At 41.9% G+C, this 16129-nt stretch overlaps 1 protein-coding gene across 8 annotated transcripts in view; it reads right to left on the reverse strand.

Moving 5' to 3' along the window:
• Nucleotides 1–16129, reverse strand: part of LOC111247518 (rho GTPase-activating protein 4-like) — a 136400-nt gene that overhangs the window by 49054 nt on the left and 71217 nt on the right. The gene's annotated exons all lie outside the window — the stretch shown is intronic.

Below are 16129 nucleotides of genomic sequence, written 5' to 3' on the forward strand. Positions count from 1 at the left end.
ATTATCTTAGTTAGCGATTTGTTCGCTTTGCCCTATTACACAGTTCAACTGTCGTCGCTGCTGGTACCGAATGAAGCGTCGAAGGAAATGTTAGGTTTTTTCAGGTGTCTAAAATCCCGCTAAAATTCAGACTCCAAACACCATCCAAAGTTTTATCTAAAAGAAACCAATATTACAGTACAGCTATTCTAAAAGTGATCCACTCCTACATTTTTCCGTTCAAACATCAGACACCGGCTCTATACGGCATACATATTTCCGCCCTTAACACTTGGCTTACGGTAACAAAGCCGTCATCTGTTGGAGATATCGACGACAGCCGAAATATCGTGAACGAGTTTCAACATTTATAATTCGTACCATGACGCGACGTACTGCCGCCAGCAGGATTATTATTCTGCTGGCGGCAGTGAAGGCAAATATTCGCGTTCGCTTGTTTATCTTTCCGTTTATTTACGTGCGTGTACGTCTGTGGTTAGGCTATCAGCCACAAGCGTCAGATCAATAAAAGCAGTTATACGAATCTAGAAATATATCTATTTCCCGGGTAATTATAAATAAGTGGCAGCTGCTGCTAATAACTTGCTTGTCTTTTTTACAAAGTTAGAAGACACATTTCCTATAGAGATGACTAGTTGCGGAGAAGGCCGAGGTTTCCCTCAGGCCGTCACAGAATTCATGAGTTTAGTACTATTGGATTTTACAAGTCACTAGTTGTCACTGAGTCAGTAGTCAACGGTGTCTTCAACATACCACGACTGGCGACGTGGGCGTGATGACTTAAACAGTCAAACCTGTAAGAACCTTGGAGATGGACTGACAATAGTGCTTAAAACACACAATTGACATCGCATAGTGTGGCGACTCGTCCGTTTGTCTGTACGTTTTTAAGTCTATACGTAGGTAGTAGAGTGCTAGTTAAGGAATGAGCTGAAGAAGTTTGATTAAAAACGTTTAAAAAAAACGTAAAAAATTTAATTCATTATAACTCCTCAGAAACCGATTACTAACATACTGATGCTGCGAAGGCGTATTCTGCACTTAATTGACCTAAACCAGGTAAAAGGCTATTTATTACGACTATTTAATAAATAAATTCCGTCCGCAAGGTAGTTGGGCAATGCTTAAATGACATGAATTATACCCAATTAAGCAAATTAACACGGGCCGTACACAGCGAATCAAAAAAACAAGCTGTACTCATACTTATATATAGCAGACCGCTGCTTTTTAGTTGTAGTAATAGGGAACCTTCCTATTTGGTCCGGTAGTTAAACAACATCTGCCTGTTTTGTTTAGCTTTTTAAAGAAAAAAACCTGCTTTATTTAATTTTTTTTTTCTGTACTAAACTTTCTGGTACTCACGATCCCTTGAATTAACCTCAGATAAAGCAAGGACTTGAAACAAAAAAATCTTCAATATTGAGCATCTGAAAAGGAAGAAACAAGATCTTCTACAGCATCTGCAAATTAAATTCGTACCGTCTGCCGGAAGATGCTACAGTAACGACAAAAAAATAGGACCACTTCATATTAGTCTTTTTTACTATATCTTCACGCGTTTGATGAAACGTCTTGTTATCACCAGTGTTATAAATTACGGGTTATAGGGTTTGACGATACATTAATCTGGCTAATTACTAATTAATCAATATAACTAATAAATGCCACTCTGTGTTATATTACCAAAAGTCTACAGTAGTTACTAAAGAAGAACCCTTGAACATACATACGTTTATAATATTTGTCTCTTTTTTTTTGATTGAAGCTACTAAATATGACAGACCCAAACTCTGTTGTAACTGTCTAATGTAACGATTTGAATTATCACTAAACTGTCCTTTTTTCTATCGGTTTTAGCTCACTCCATAGACACGCAAAGGCCATCTCATATAATATAACCGTAAGCGGTCGCTAGGCTAAACTGAGTTTTGCTACCCCTGGACGGTTTTGTCGATCAGTTTCAGTTCCCAATTCCCCTTCAGTGTGTGCGGTTGCTATGCAGTAAAGATAATCCGGCATTCTAGCACATCTGAACGTCGCCGTCGACAACGAATTCGTCGTCGTCATGGGCCACGCAACCCACAGGCAAATAAAACGGCAGGTTTTTACTCATTCTCGCCTTTTTTCTCTCTCTCTCTCTCTCTCTCTCTCTCTCTCTCTCTCTCTCTCTCTCTATCTCTCTATCTCTCTCTCTGCTTTCCCATTTTAGTCTTCACGAAAAACGGAAGAAGTTAGTCTTTTCGTTCAAGCTGAGCCACGTCTAACCGCCCAGATGTTACCGACCATTCGTCAATCCATCTAAAGCCTCATACCGAGAGCGGAGTGGCCCCTACCAACGGCAATCTTTAAGCTCCTTTGTTGCTTCATAAGATGTATATCCAGACGCTTCTGCTACTTTTCTAGTTTCTTCGAAGGACACATGTCCGGATTAACCCCGCAAAGAGTGGGCGGAAGATAAACCATGACCAATAGCAAGTAGGCCCTTCACTCACTCACACACCGCGCATTCGTTACCGATAAGTTGGCACAAGAAATAAAGCCCACGATGGCGATGAGTGGCAGACGATGGATGAGCCTATGCAAAATAAAAGCAAACAAATTGAGCTCCGCAACGAAGCCGGAGAACACGGAAGAAACCTGCGTTACTTGCCACAATGTCCTGACAACTAGCATGATAACAGGGTGACCTTATGAGGGTTTATGTATACAACGAGGGTTGATGTCACCCAACAGTATTATCGGACCTTTGCTCTGAGTTGCTCAAACTTGCTTCGCGCTCAAAGTCGATATAGCTCGCTGGTAGTGAAACTACGAAAGCCTGCTTAGCCCCATTTGACAAACACTCACTCAAAAGGGCGAACAAAGGGTAAATAATCAGGCTCCTCAACTGAAGTGAAACAATGCCCTGAATTTGCACAGAGACCCATCTATAAAATTAAGGCCAGACACGTTGGCCAATAAAACACTCGGAAAGATTTAGCATTATGCTATAATTTGAGTATTAATTAAAAGTGGGTTATATAGAAAACCAGCGGGACGGAACTGATAGATACGTAATACGAAGCTGAATGGAACGGGGCTTTGGCTCTAAAAGCCTCAAACCATAATCCGATTAAACACAGAGTACTCCTACACACATGGGCGTAGTCTCTTAACTCGTAACGAGGTTATCCGAAGGACTCCTGCCTAATGGTTCAGGCCTATCTTCGTTGTCCGCAGAATGAATGAACCTCGTGCTCGAGCACTGCTTTAGCCTAGCGGAAATCCGCTCCAAAAACGCGCATCTCTTCTAGCGGCGTCAGCTGATATCGGTATCTCTTGGATAAGGAATCGCCAACACGGGTGTTTCAGCGCCTAGATGATCAAGGAAGTTGGGCAACGTAATTGACCATGCTGTGTTATGTTCGACGCTTCTTTGAGCCCTACCTGAGTGTTGGGTCTTGTATGTGTTGAATTTGATATAAATATCGAAAACTCAGTTTTAATTACGCAAATATTTCGCAACGTAAGTTTTCGGGGGGGAAATAATCCAAGTTGACCCAGTAGAAAAGCATGAGAGAGCCCGTAGTTTTTCATTAGTTAGCGCATTAATTCATTAAGCGCACCCGTGTGATCGAGTGGCTGACTTGGACCAACGGACCAATGCAAGCTTGTCTTCGCAACAAATATAAGTTTTCGGATTTTACCTCATCGAGTAACGTCCTTGTAACAATCTATTTCTAGGTATGCACTTGGAGATGGGTTGACACCATGAATCAGTCAACGTTTGGATTAATTCGGAAGTATTACATTACAGTGGAGCAATTTGTCCCAGAAAAGAACGGACGAGATCTGTCGCGGCTAGCGCTTTAACCTAAAATTGCAGGGATGTGTGTGGTGACTCAAGTGGTGCTTGGATGGCCGGCAGAGAGAAAAGAAGGCTGGAGGTTTGCGGGGTCGTCCTGTTTTCCTGTTTTCTTTGCATCTTTGTAAAACTAACAATATACAGTGAACATTTGCTGAACTCTAACGATTAGCTTATTTCTTTCGACCTCACACTCAGCCATAACTCGATGTAGGTAAACTCCGACATTGTCTTGTTTGGAGGTTATGGTATTGACTCACGCATCGACGAGTCAAGAGGTTTTTCGTGTATATATACCTTGGAGATGTCTTTTCCATCAGCAGGCGCTCGATCGTGCAGACGTTCACACAATATCAGGTCCGAAATGAAGAACCTTCTCGTATAAGAGGGAGAAGCAACATACTATAAACTGGGGCACCTCTGGAGTTAAGGGCTTAAATTAAAGTTTTCGAAAGCGAACCAGTACTCATCTCGTACACAGCTGCAAAGAAAGAGTTCATTTCTGCTTGTACAACAAAGCATCAATTAACATGAATTATTGCGCAGACGGTACGAAAACACATTTCAACTTTTTGAACTGCGACGCAGTGTGTCTCGGAAAAACTTCATACGTGTTTCTTTTCAAAGTTCACTAGACCCAGACAAAGTGGGAATTCAGTGAAACAAAAAGTGGATGATGCTATTATCAAAATTATTCGTAAGCAGCAATAGTTCCGCGACTGCGGTATGATGCCAGACTTGCAGTGCCGAACACTTAGACCCTGCCTGTGATTTTTCTAAAATTATTATATACAGCTTCTTTTATTTTATTATTTTATATACTATATTATAGTTTATTGTTTCATTATACATAGATTCGCTATAGACGTTTGGTACGTGTTTTTTGCAGACATCACGGTTAACATGTAAGTTATCGGCGGATTTTTGTGACAGTCGTTGCCTATCATCGCATCGTACACGAGTAAGCATCCGTATATGACACAGTTGTCCTTTTGGAACGTACGCCAACTGCATCTGTCCGCTATTTGGATTTTCCCTTCCTCTATAAAACAGCAGGCTTTCGAGGCCTGCTAACTGCGACGATCCTGCCAAAACCTATCATCAATGATGCACATATAATGTGTATAATAATGTTGTTTTTTAACATATTCTCTCAAGAGCAGAAGTGTTGTATATTAACTCGCTGTTTCTTCAGTGCTTTCTGGCTATTGAAATTATTATGCTTCGCAAGAATCTTCGAAAGACATTCTAGCTGTTGCATTGAAGTAGTCCATTAAACCAACCAACTAAATAGAGCGAACGATATAAAAGGTTTCATGGGGTCAACCGTTTTCCATTTGCTGGCCTACCAATTAAGCGTCTCCTGAGCTTGTTGTAAGACAGTTGTATATACCAGTTGTACTCTAATCGAAAGAGACTAGTCTGCCAGCTTACCTAGTCCTATCTAATATAATGCGTTTATGAATTCTTGCAGATTTGCTTTAATGTAGATTTAATTTTCAGTTACAATTGGAGCTGGCTAGTTAGTGTAAATGGTAGCGACCTCATTGCTATTGACACTGCAATAGGTGAGAAGGAACGTTGTTCTGTCAGCGCAGCAATTTTGCGTGCCTATTCTTTTAGTATCAATCTAACTTTGCTCGCAGGCTGAACCGTAATTAACAGGCCACTTGGGACGTTTCATCACATCTCACCTTAAGCAGTTCTTAAGGCTATGACGTTGTTGGGCGCTCAAGAAATTTGGTAGTTTATGCTATTAGAACGCTTTGATAACCTTCAATAAAAGGCATTGCTGTTCCTTGTTATGTTCGATTCCAAAAATGTCCGGTGTTAAATTAAAGCTGTTTCAAAAGGACAGCATGAGCAATACATATTGAACGTTTCATAACGTAAATAACTTCAAATCGTTTTGCACTATATTTATTATAAACTCGTCAATTTTCGCTGATCAACTTTTCTTATCGCATACTTTCTGTCTTGATGAGGCAATGTTCGCTAAGGAATTATATTCTAAGATGAACATCTTTCTATATTTAGCCACACCTCTTGCATAGTACGTAATGATGGCGAGGCATAAACTAGTGACGCTTGGCTTTTTCAACTAAGGTTTTTGCGGTTTACTCCACCGAGCCATATAAAATTAATACGCGATATATATATATGTATATATATATATATATATATATATATATATATATATATATATATATATATATGTTAAGTTATAAAGATACTTAAGCCTATACGTAATGCGTGTACCCCCCCCCTTCTGCCATTACTTATATAACTCGAATACCCATGGAGTACCAAGGGAAAGCTCCAAAGCTTTTCTATTTTCATATATATACATTTATCTCATAAAATCGACACGACCCGCACATCATCTTCATCTGGCTATATGTGCTGTGCGTGGTTCTGATACGCGCTCATACCTCGCGGTAGAGGAGAGCTCACGCGATAGACACGCATATGATCGGCCAGTTCCACCAAACTACTGCATCTAAACAAACGGTAGAAATTTGACAATTCCGTAGTCTGGCGTGCACTGGCGCTGTCAAATAATTTTAGCTCTTATTTGTTTATTTAATTTTTTCATTTTTTTTATAAAATATATCAAAAATAGCACCGTTTTTTCCCCATTGTAAATCATCTTAAACGATCGATGTTAGCTCTCTGAATGCTCTAGAGGGTATTTTTTTAATTCCAACATGCCAGCAAATAGTTTATACGATACTGGCAAGAAGTTACATTTCAGTTTTTTTTTCTAATATTCGTATAGTATGTCGTATTTTGCATATTAACACTTTTCACAGTGGTAGCATTAGCTCCACAATCGCATCTACTCTAATTATTTGCTTAACAGTAATTACAGTCGTATTGTTATCGCCGTTCTCGACAGCAAAACCGCAAATAAAAACAACATAGGCATACAGGTTTGTTAGTATTTCATGTTTTATTGTTAATTTCATTCAGCAATTTTATATATAATAATAATAGTAGTAAAATCATTCTTCGCCATAGACAAAACGTGACGCGCGGTGGACGACAATATGCCAGGATAATGAGGAAGGGTCCGTTGTACGCAGTGATTACAAAAATTAACTTAAGATAATTTAGCTATTTAGAATTTAGTTCATCACTAAAATAGCCAATTAGTCTTATACAGATAGATGCAATCAAGCAAAAACGCGACTATTTTAATTCATCGATTTTTCTCGCCAAGAGATGAAGGCAAAATGGTATTGATAAGCACTGATTATCAGCAAGCGAGGCTGGCCATTGCCATTGATGTAATGATGCCAACTCAGGATCATCGCCAGTTAAAACAGGAACTTTTGTTTTTGCGTATAGAGGCTATGAACGTTTCTCTGTACCCATATGCTGTATGAGATTCTGTCAGACTTTAAAATGACTCGTACTTTTTTACTTTGTTTTCTTCAGCATCAGACCCTGCTGATACTCATTCTTGTTATCTCTAATTTTAATTCACCACCAAGTACAGGATGAACTCTAAGGACAAGCGCCCATACAGATGCAAGATCGACGCGAGAATGCAAAAGAATACATAGATATGGACATATTTTTATGGATCGACTGTATCAGGAAAAGAACTCTACGTTGCTTCAAACAAGCGAACAAGGTTTCCCCTCAATCTTACACAAAATCTAATTTTGATCTGTAAAAATCGGTTTTCTTTCCGGACTTTCACCTGCTATATGACCTATGTTGCTGACGTATCGTCTAACAGCCCCTAGGGTAGAAACGAGATCTATTGCTCGTCAAAAATTTTTGCTACTGTCATTCTCTATTAACTAGGCAGTTCCTTTTTTGTTGCTACTTTCGTAATTTGACAATCGCAATCGTTGTAGTAGCAGTAATACTTAACGAGAACAGTCAATGGGATTGCTAAGAAGACTCACTTGTATGGACAAACGGATGATGCCGTCGCCTGAGCGATGTAGCCGCCCTCCGCAGAGAGGACGGAGCTGATCTTGACATCCTTTGGCGAAGACTTCGTGCACTGCTCAGCCGCCTCAATGAGCGTCCCCCCATACTACCATGACTGCGATCCAGGTACTCCATATTTGTTATTTTTTGTTGTTTTTTTTCTAATTTGTTACGTTGTTGAGCTCTTGTTGCTATTGCCGCTTTTGTTCTATAGGTTTCATTTGATAGCTTTGCGTAGTCGTATATGTACATTGGTCTATACCATACTATAATCGGCCGCGGCACAGAGTCTGGCATGAGAGGAGAAAATCCCCTGAGGTTTTTCGAGTGATCAATGCTTTTGTCAATCAGCTAACTTACTTGCCGGGCAGCTGAACTGACAAAGTGGATGACGTTGAGGTTGATTAACTTAAGACTGAATCTTCCTTGAACAAGTGTCTTGCGTTGTTTGCCCAAAGGCAGAAAAATGGGTGGGGAGAGAGAGAGAGAGAGAGAGAGAGAGAGAAGCAAAGTGAATAAACAGGTTCGTTTGCCGGTCGGTGACTGGCAGTTAGCGGGAAGCAGGCTATACAAAATCTAGTGAGGATGGTTCGGATCACGCCGAGAGGGGCGCGGCGAGAGGCGGCGAACGGCTAATGAGATTGCTCAGTTGGCAGTAGCGGCTAGTCCCCCGCAGTACCACTAGTACTAGAACAACTATCGTTATCAGCGTGGGCTAGTTGTAGTATAATAACAGGGCTAGCGGACACATAAGGTGATTGACTGAACGGATTATGATAATGACAATAACAGCGATGACGATGATGATGTTGATTACGGATAGCCGATCTAAACAAGTGCTCAGGGGGATCAGACAGAGTAGGGACCTTTGATCCGATTTTTTATGGTCACTTTTTATTAGTAGTATTATTATATTATTGTATTTTGTTTATGTTTCTGCCTTGGCTACCTTACATTACCGCTCGCAATGCTGCCGATACTAGTAATAGTTAATTCTTGCCACAAGAAATTGCCCTCGGCTATAAACTGATCGGAATAAGTTGAGCTCAGCATGTTCCTTAGCGTCCATATGTTGAGCTTCGTACTCGTCGTTGCGCGCCTAACAAAGCCGATGTGTTTCAGGATTATTAAAATGTTAAATTATACGAGTATAAGTATAGTAAATTAGTTTCCTACGTTCTGCATTTTTCGGGGCGAACTACTTTGTCGATTTTAGCCTCAGATTCGTCTTCCTTGCGTGTATTAGCGTGGGTATAGCTTTGTACGTTGCATTATATACAGGTTCTTGCTTTGAATCGTTAGTCTCTACACTGTGACGCTATGTATATGTGCGTACGTATATGTATATATACGCATATACATATATGGTTATCCGTGATTGGCAGTAATAGCGTCAGATGAATCGGGCGCAAAGACTTGTTACTTTTCGCTGAACCTTTCGCATCGCACGTCCTATTTCATTTTCGTTGCCTGACGCAGCGTCATCACTGCCTGTACTGACGCCATATAGCCGAGTGTCCTGTACAAATGGCTGTTTATATTCGAGATTTCGAAGCAAAGCACTGGAATTTACAACCCAATTGACTGTAACAGCTTATGACCTCCAGATCATCATTAGCAGACGAATACGCTTTTCGCGCTCCTTACGCCACAGTGAACGCTACTAGGGTACGTCACTTGTAGAATATGCACGCGACACCATGAAGGGACAAGCAGAGAAGTGTACTTCTCGTCTCAACAACGTCTTAATTACTTTCTTCATCATTACCACGACGGTCACGTCATCAACACGAAATGTACCGGTCGTATTGCATTGATTCATTTTCATTTCGAGCACCGCATCGCATGGCATACGGCACTTCAGTGGCGTTTCATTGAAGTAATGTATTTTGTCACGGTTACGATCAGTCACTGTGATTACGAGAGCAGCATCTCTAGCCGTGTCGCAGATGTAGCTTAAGTTGTCGGCAGTTGCAACTTTTCCGGTATTGGACGACCAGCGGCTGACTTCATCGTTGACGTTGTTGCTGTTGTTGTTATAGCAGAACCAAAATGCCGATGCCGCCTTCACTGTGGCCGCGAGCTGCTAACGCCTTTTTGCCGATTGTGTTGCCACCACTGCTGTTGTAGTAGTTAAACTCTTCGGCCTCTCTTTCCACAAACGGAAGTTTGGCGCTAAAAGACTGCTGCCGCTACTGTTACTTCTGCTGTTGACTAATTTCCCGTCGCATGCGACGCTGTTTCAGCGTTTAATTGGATGGCGCACGTTCTAGCCTCAGACAGATACGCGACCGCTGCTTTGGTTGATACTGCTGTCATTATTGAATGCGCGACGTTGCGACTGAACGCCAGTTTGCGTAGCCGAGCCCTATGACGCTGTCCAACGTTTGGCTTTGTTCAAAATGACCCCGCTAAAAACAGATGGAATTATGCGGTGCGGTAGACCACGAGTAACAGCCCTATAGCGTTCCTATGTGCCAACTGTTTTGGGGGTCTTTTCACTGACAGTTCTACTCCATTGGCCAATACGTTTGCATCACTGGAATATAATATGACTTTCGATGTGGGGAAAAATGTTAGAAGATCAGGTTGCATGCCAGGGGTATCACACCCCCCAGGCACATTATTTCGATTGTACCTTCCACTTAAGGCCGTATACAGCGAAACAATTAACATCCTTGCAGCGATCGTTGACAGGGATCATATATAGACAGCGTTTGATCGAGAGCATTTTATTACTCCTGCAGCTTTGACCAAGTGCTCAAATGGCGACGAAGTGCTCTTGGAATGAATTTAAGACTCTTTTCAAGGGTTCGTGCTGCTCCATGTTTGGGAAGAGTCCGTCGAATTAAAGATCTTAGCTGCCCTACGATTTCATTGTTGGTCAATGCACTGATCAAGTGTTGTTCGTAATGTACAGAATGCATATTATCTGATTGTTCGAGCTGTTTTTGCAGACTGTGTTTTCGATTTACTTACACTGTCTGACACAAAAATGGTACCAACCGTTGGGTCAAAGTCTTGGTTTCCAACAATCACGTTATGAAGACAGCAAGTTGTAACTGTAGCAGAAAGCATCTACTTTGCTTTTTTGTCCAGCAAAGCTTATTGTCGTCTTATGATTTCAAAGGTAAACAACACTGACGGGACAACCGAGACCTGCTCGGGAGTGGTCGACAGGATGAACTGTCGCCAAGCTCCAACCGGTAGCTCCCTTTTAACTTCATCTTTGATAAAACTGAGAAGATTCGAACCTGAACCCTCGCCCTTTCGTAGCTTCGGCTCACCTCCCTCTCGTCACCTGTCTTTTCTTTCCGCGGAGAGTCGCTTCCGGTCCGAGCGACAAACGCAGCCTGAACTCCAACCTCAACTAGGACTTGTGTGATAGTCAAGTCGAATAACAGTCAATATACAGAGCAAGAAGAAATGAGTAAGGTTTGCCGGCTACTCGCGAAGTCCTAACACCGCTGGCTCAGTTTCCAGTAACTTAAGGATCATGCCTAATAAACTGTTAGCGATAGGACAGCATTCCTATCGCTCACATACATACTCACGTGCATGTATCCTACAATAGAGAACAACTCACTGTGTCGCTATTCAAATCGTCTGGGCATCCGCCCTGTAACTTGCACTCTGCAGTCTGCAACATGTAGAACTTATGAGAACCCCGAAAAGCCGAGTCGAGTCTGCACCATTTCACACACTATACACCAGCCAAGTGACACTGAATAAATATTCAATAGACTATTCACTAATAATATATCCATGCCAAATAAGTATAAGCATCTTTTCGGCCCACAAAAGACAGTTTCTGCACATTTCAGTTTATCCATGTTGGGTAAAATACGTGAACAAAACATTAATGAAATGATCATCATCAGTTTCATCATTCTGAAATATGTCGATAACGTTATTAACAACTAAGTTATCTGGCACAAAGAGCGTCGTAGATTAGGTAAAAACAAGACGTTATTTCACAGGACGACTTAAGTTTGTCCCAGCAACAAGTTATCGTTACCACATAGGTTGGACGCATGTAATCGTGAAGTTGAAAACTGAACTACATTTCTGTCCCTCACACAAAGAAACTGTGACCCGCTAAGAATTCCAACCACTGCGTTAGAAGTACCTCAGCACCACTACGAAGACCAGCATCGCCACGTCTAACGCCACTAACACGGGCAGCCGTGAACAGCTCGATCTGAACTCAGGGGTAGCTCTCGCCTATCTAAATATACCCGCAGTTGCCGTTCTGCAGGCCTTCGAGAATGGCGTCGCTGCAAGTCCAGGCGTATAGGCAGACGAACGCAGGCACTACTTGTAAAGGCTCCAAGATACCCCAGTCATTCCCAAAGCCTGTTTCCAGTCAGATGAGTTTGCCCCTTCCCCGAACCCTGTCATGGCTCTCGGCCTAACGGCGTTGCAGCCCTGCGTCGGATCGTTCACCCGTCTCTAGCAAATCTTGCAAGTAAGCGGTGGGTCTGCAGTTAATTCGAAACGTTAACGAGTCGGCAAACCAACAAACTGGTGGCCGACGTAGTCTATGCCCCATAACGTTTGGAAGATGTGCACAAACGACAAGAAGCGACAGGGGTACTCGACTTAGATTTGGGCCAGCAACAGAGCGGGTTTTAGTTCTTCATCGGACAGAGACGGCACTTACTTGCCATCCAGGTATATAATTGCCGCAACGAAATAGGCAGAGTTGAAGAAAGATCGAGAACGAGAGAGAGCGGAACTGTGACCTGAGAAGCGCTCCACAAGCAGCCAGGTCGTCAGTGCTAGTCAGGAGTTTTCATAACAAAAGGCTGTAGAGCTGAAATGAGAAGTTAGCGGCCCCGTAAGAAAATCCTGCTGCGTATTTGGTGACATCTAATCAGGTCGTCTATAGCAAACGCCCATCGGTAAACATCTTTGCACATATTTAATGGCGAGGGTCTTTCATATCAAAGTCGTAACCCCGTTATCGTCGACTCCCTAAGTCAACTCTTTTTTTACCTCTACCTCAATCAAGATCGCAGTGTAGCTGGTAGCGGCTTTTTGTCCATGAGAAAGACACCTAGTGAAAAGTTTTTTTTCTCCAGAGCATTCCTGCAGCGACCACTCAGGCTGGTGATGGTGTTTTTTAACTTGTTCAGAAATTCTCTTACAAGGGCTCCGAGAAGTTGACTAGCTGGCGTACACGGCGGATGCTAATTTAAATTCTGTGTCAGTTTAATTTATAGGAAGCTGTTAGAGGTAAACGCCAAGTATGTATTTTTCTGACTATCAAGGCCCACACGTATATAAGGGCTTAAAAACAACGTTTATGATCCATCGAAAGAACAAGACCCATGGCTATTGCCTCAGTCAAAACTAAAACTTATTCTTCTAGTTAACCCAGGTTGGATGTGTTAGGTTTTTGTTCTTTCATCTCTCCTAGTAAGCAAATCATTAGGCCCTACGAGTAAAACGTTGTGCTTATTATCCAACTCAGCTAGACTTTCATTACTGAGATCTATTAATAGTTCGGAGCGTTTTCTCAAGCCACTTTTCGAAGGAGCAACAGCATAATATTGTTATATACTGGGATTCGGCTTTTTTTCGCAATCGCTAGCCAGAGAGGGTCAATGAGACTGCCGGCCAATTATGCGCAAGTTGCTAAAAGACATCAAATTAAAGAAAAAGCTGTAGACTATGGTCGGTGATTTTGTCGAGTTTTGTCAACACTAAGTATTTGTCTTTTAAAACCTGAAGCTCCTTTTTCTGAAGCGAACACTTCGACCAGTTAAGTCGCAGGATTCTTGCCTTTTTTTGAGCGCTATTTAGAATATACCTCGGCGGAAGTAGGCTATCGCAGTGAGTGAAGTACGGCCAGTCCTCTAGCCGAATAGACAGCAGGTAATTTGGAGGTTATTCCTAGCAAAGCCTCATTGTCATTTGCTTAGAGTTGCTGCTCAATAAAGTATATAGGAAGAACTAGAGCATGGATCAGCGTAGTAGCCAAAATCATGCCAGGGTTGACCAGCGCACAAAGCCTCAACAACTGCTCTAACCGCTTCTGCTACAATTCATGAATGAAGAAACATCGTCGCGTTTCTGTTGTCGCTGTTTCGGCATGGGAGTCACTTCGCTGGTTGCCGCTATTGGTCAAGGAGGTTGACCTGCGACTTGAGAATAAAATCAGACATCGGTATCGTGTACAATATGTGGCCTAGTCCGGGTCGGAAACAGACCTCTTATATGAATGGCCATCTTATCTTTGATTTCCCTTCATTCTTCTGCCTCAAGCACACTGAAGATACAACAGTGGCGAAGCAGATGAAAGGTTTCTCGATTCGTCGCCTTCTTGTGAGCACAGTCATGGCCGCAATCGTCATCTGCTTAACTAATCCAAAAAGTAATGGCTTCGATGCCAGTCATAACAGCAGATATACCACTAAAGCTTCCATTCACATTGTTCATTGAATCGTACACAGTGCCAGACGACCGGCCCAGCTGTTGGCTGGGCGATAACATTCCTAGGGGCCCATTTCTAGGCTACACTCGAGAGTAAAGATCACAGACAGGTAGATCGTTCTACGAACGGCTATACATGTGCGAGAAGACAAGCTCACAGACAGGGACATAGACACAGATGTACACTCAAGAACGTCGCAAGATAAAGCCGCTTGCGCATGATAACCGCAGATATACATACAACTGGCGGGGAAATGTATTATTGTGAACAGAGTGAGTTCAGACAGCCCAGCTTCTTCGGCCATTTATTAGTTACATTTACGTCCACAGTATGCTTCTATGAGCAAGTAAGCTTTCGAGATACATAGCGTACTTTACAGTGTGTGAATAAATTTTTCCAGTCTCTCACCGATATTTGAGGCAATGTGACGAACGACGTGCATCAACTAGTATAGGGGCCGATAGAATTTATGCTGTTTTATCAAAGGACAAGCCTACCATCCAATGATGCTCAATTATGGTATCTAATAAATGCCCTTACTGCATACAGATAATCTATTATATACATATAAAATATTCATCGTTACCCTAGATAGATAACATTATAGACCGTATCTCATCGAGTCAGTGTGTATGGATAGGTAGCGCAATCATTCAATAGTCTGATTATTGGGGTAGGTTTGCGCGCGACATTTAAAGCTGCTTAGCAGACTTCCAGTGACAAACGTTGATTACTTTGTTATATTTGTTTCAGGCGTGCATGTATGTTATGTTATGATTGTCACAGCAGTATATGTTACGGACGATCGGCTTCGCAGTGTTTCACTTAAGCATTTACTACAAGGTACCATTTCCGTGGTTGTTAATCACGATCAACACGACAACGGTAGGCAGGTGCAACATTATAAGTCGCCTGTGAAAGTGCCTGAGTGGCAAAAATATAAACCGAAAGAATAGAAACACATTGGTCCATCAGTCGATACGAAAAAGGTTTTTTGGTGTTTCCATGAAGTGTATGATCCATGCACTGTGAGAAGGAGTATACTTTTTCTAATGCTCAATAATATCCGCCTCAACAAGAACTTTTTATAAACTCTGGCAATCTTTTGAACAACTTGTCTAGGCTAAGCATAGTAGAACTTTCATTATAGACTTAAACTATATGTGCGTTATGCAAAGGGCTATGCACTGAACTATACACCTTCGAGTGGAATTCCCGACGAAGAAAACTAGCAAATAATTTTCTACTATTAATTTTTATATAACGCTCTCTATTTCAGTAACAGCCCTTCGACTGCCAGCTTCGTCGCTTGGGAAGATGCCAAACTACCTTTCCGCTTTACATTAAACCTTTATTGCTCATTGAACAGAAACCATACAGGAAAATCATCTGGAACTACTACCAGGTCGAAAGGCATGAGTAACCTAAATGACACCCACGGTAGGGCGAAGATATTTTCGTAAATATTAGATACATTTCACTTTAATATTCGCTCAGTTAAGCCAGCAACTTGCTCGCGCTTATGATTTACATTATCATATCTAATCTCGCTATATTTGAGAAGATCGTTGGTGGATATGTATCGCCGCCTATCGCTCGCTTTTAAACGCGGAAGCGATCATCACATGGGTTTGAACGCTGTGACCAAGCAGGCTGTCTATGGCGCGACGAACATCCGTGAGGCTCCTCCGGGTTTATCCATTGAGCATATAAGGATCATTTTGAGTTTATTCGGCGCTACCATCTGGGTCGTGCTTTGTCTTGTTCGACGGCATTCTGGTTAACCTTTTATGCTAGATGGCACAGAATGTCTCGTTTATATTGTGCGCGAATTATCCTTAGAGTACACGATACGTACTTCCATCTTCTCAAACTCAGCCCATAAGGAACCTATT

The sequence above is a fragment of the Varroa destructor genome, unplaced genomic scaffold (assembly GCF_002443255.2).
Source record: "Varroa destructor unplaced genomic scaffold, Vdes_3.0 BEIS01000001.1, whole genome shotgun sequence".
NCBI classification, from domain to species: Eukaryota; Metazoa; Arthropoda; class Arachnida; order Mesostigmata; family Varroidae; genus Varroa; species Varroa destructor.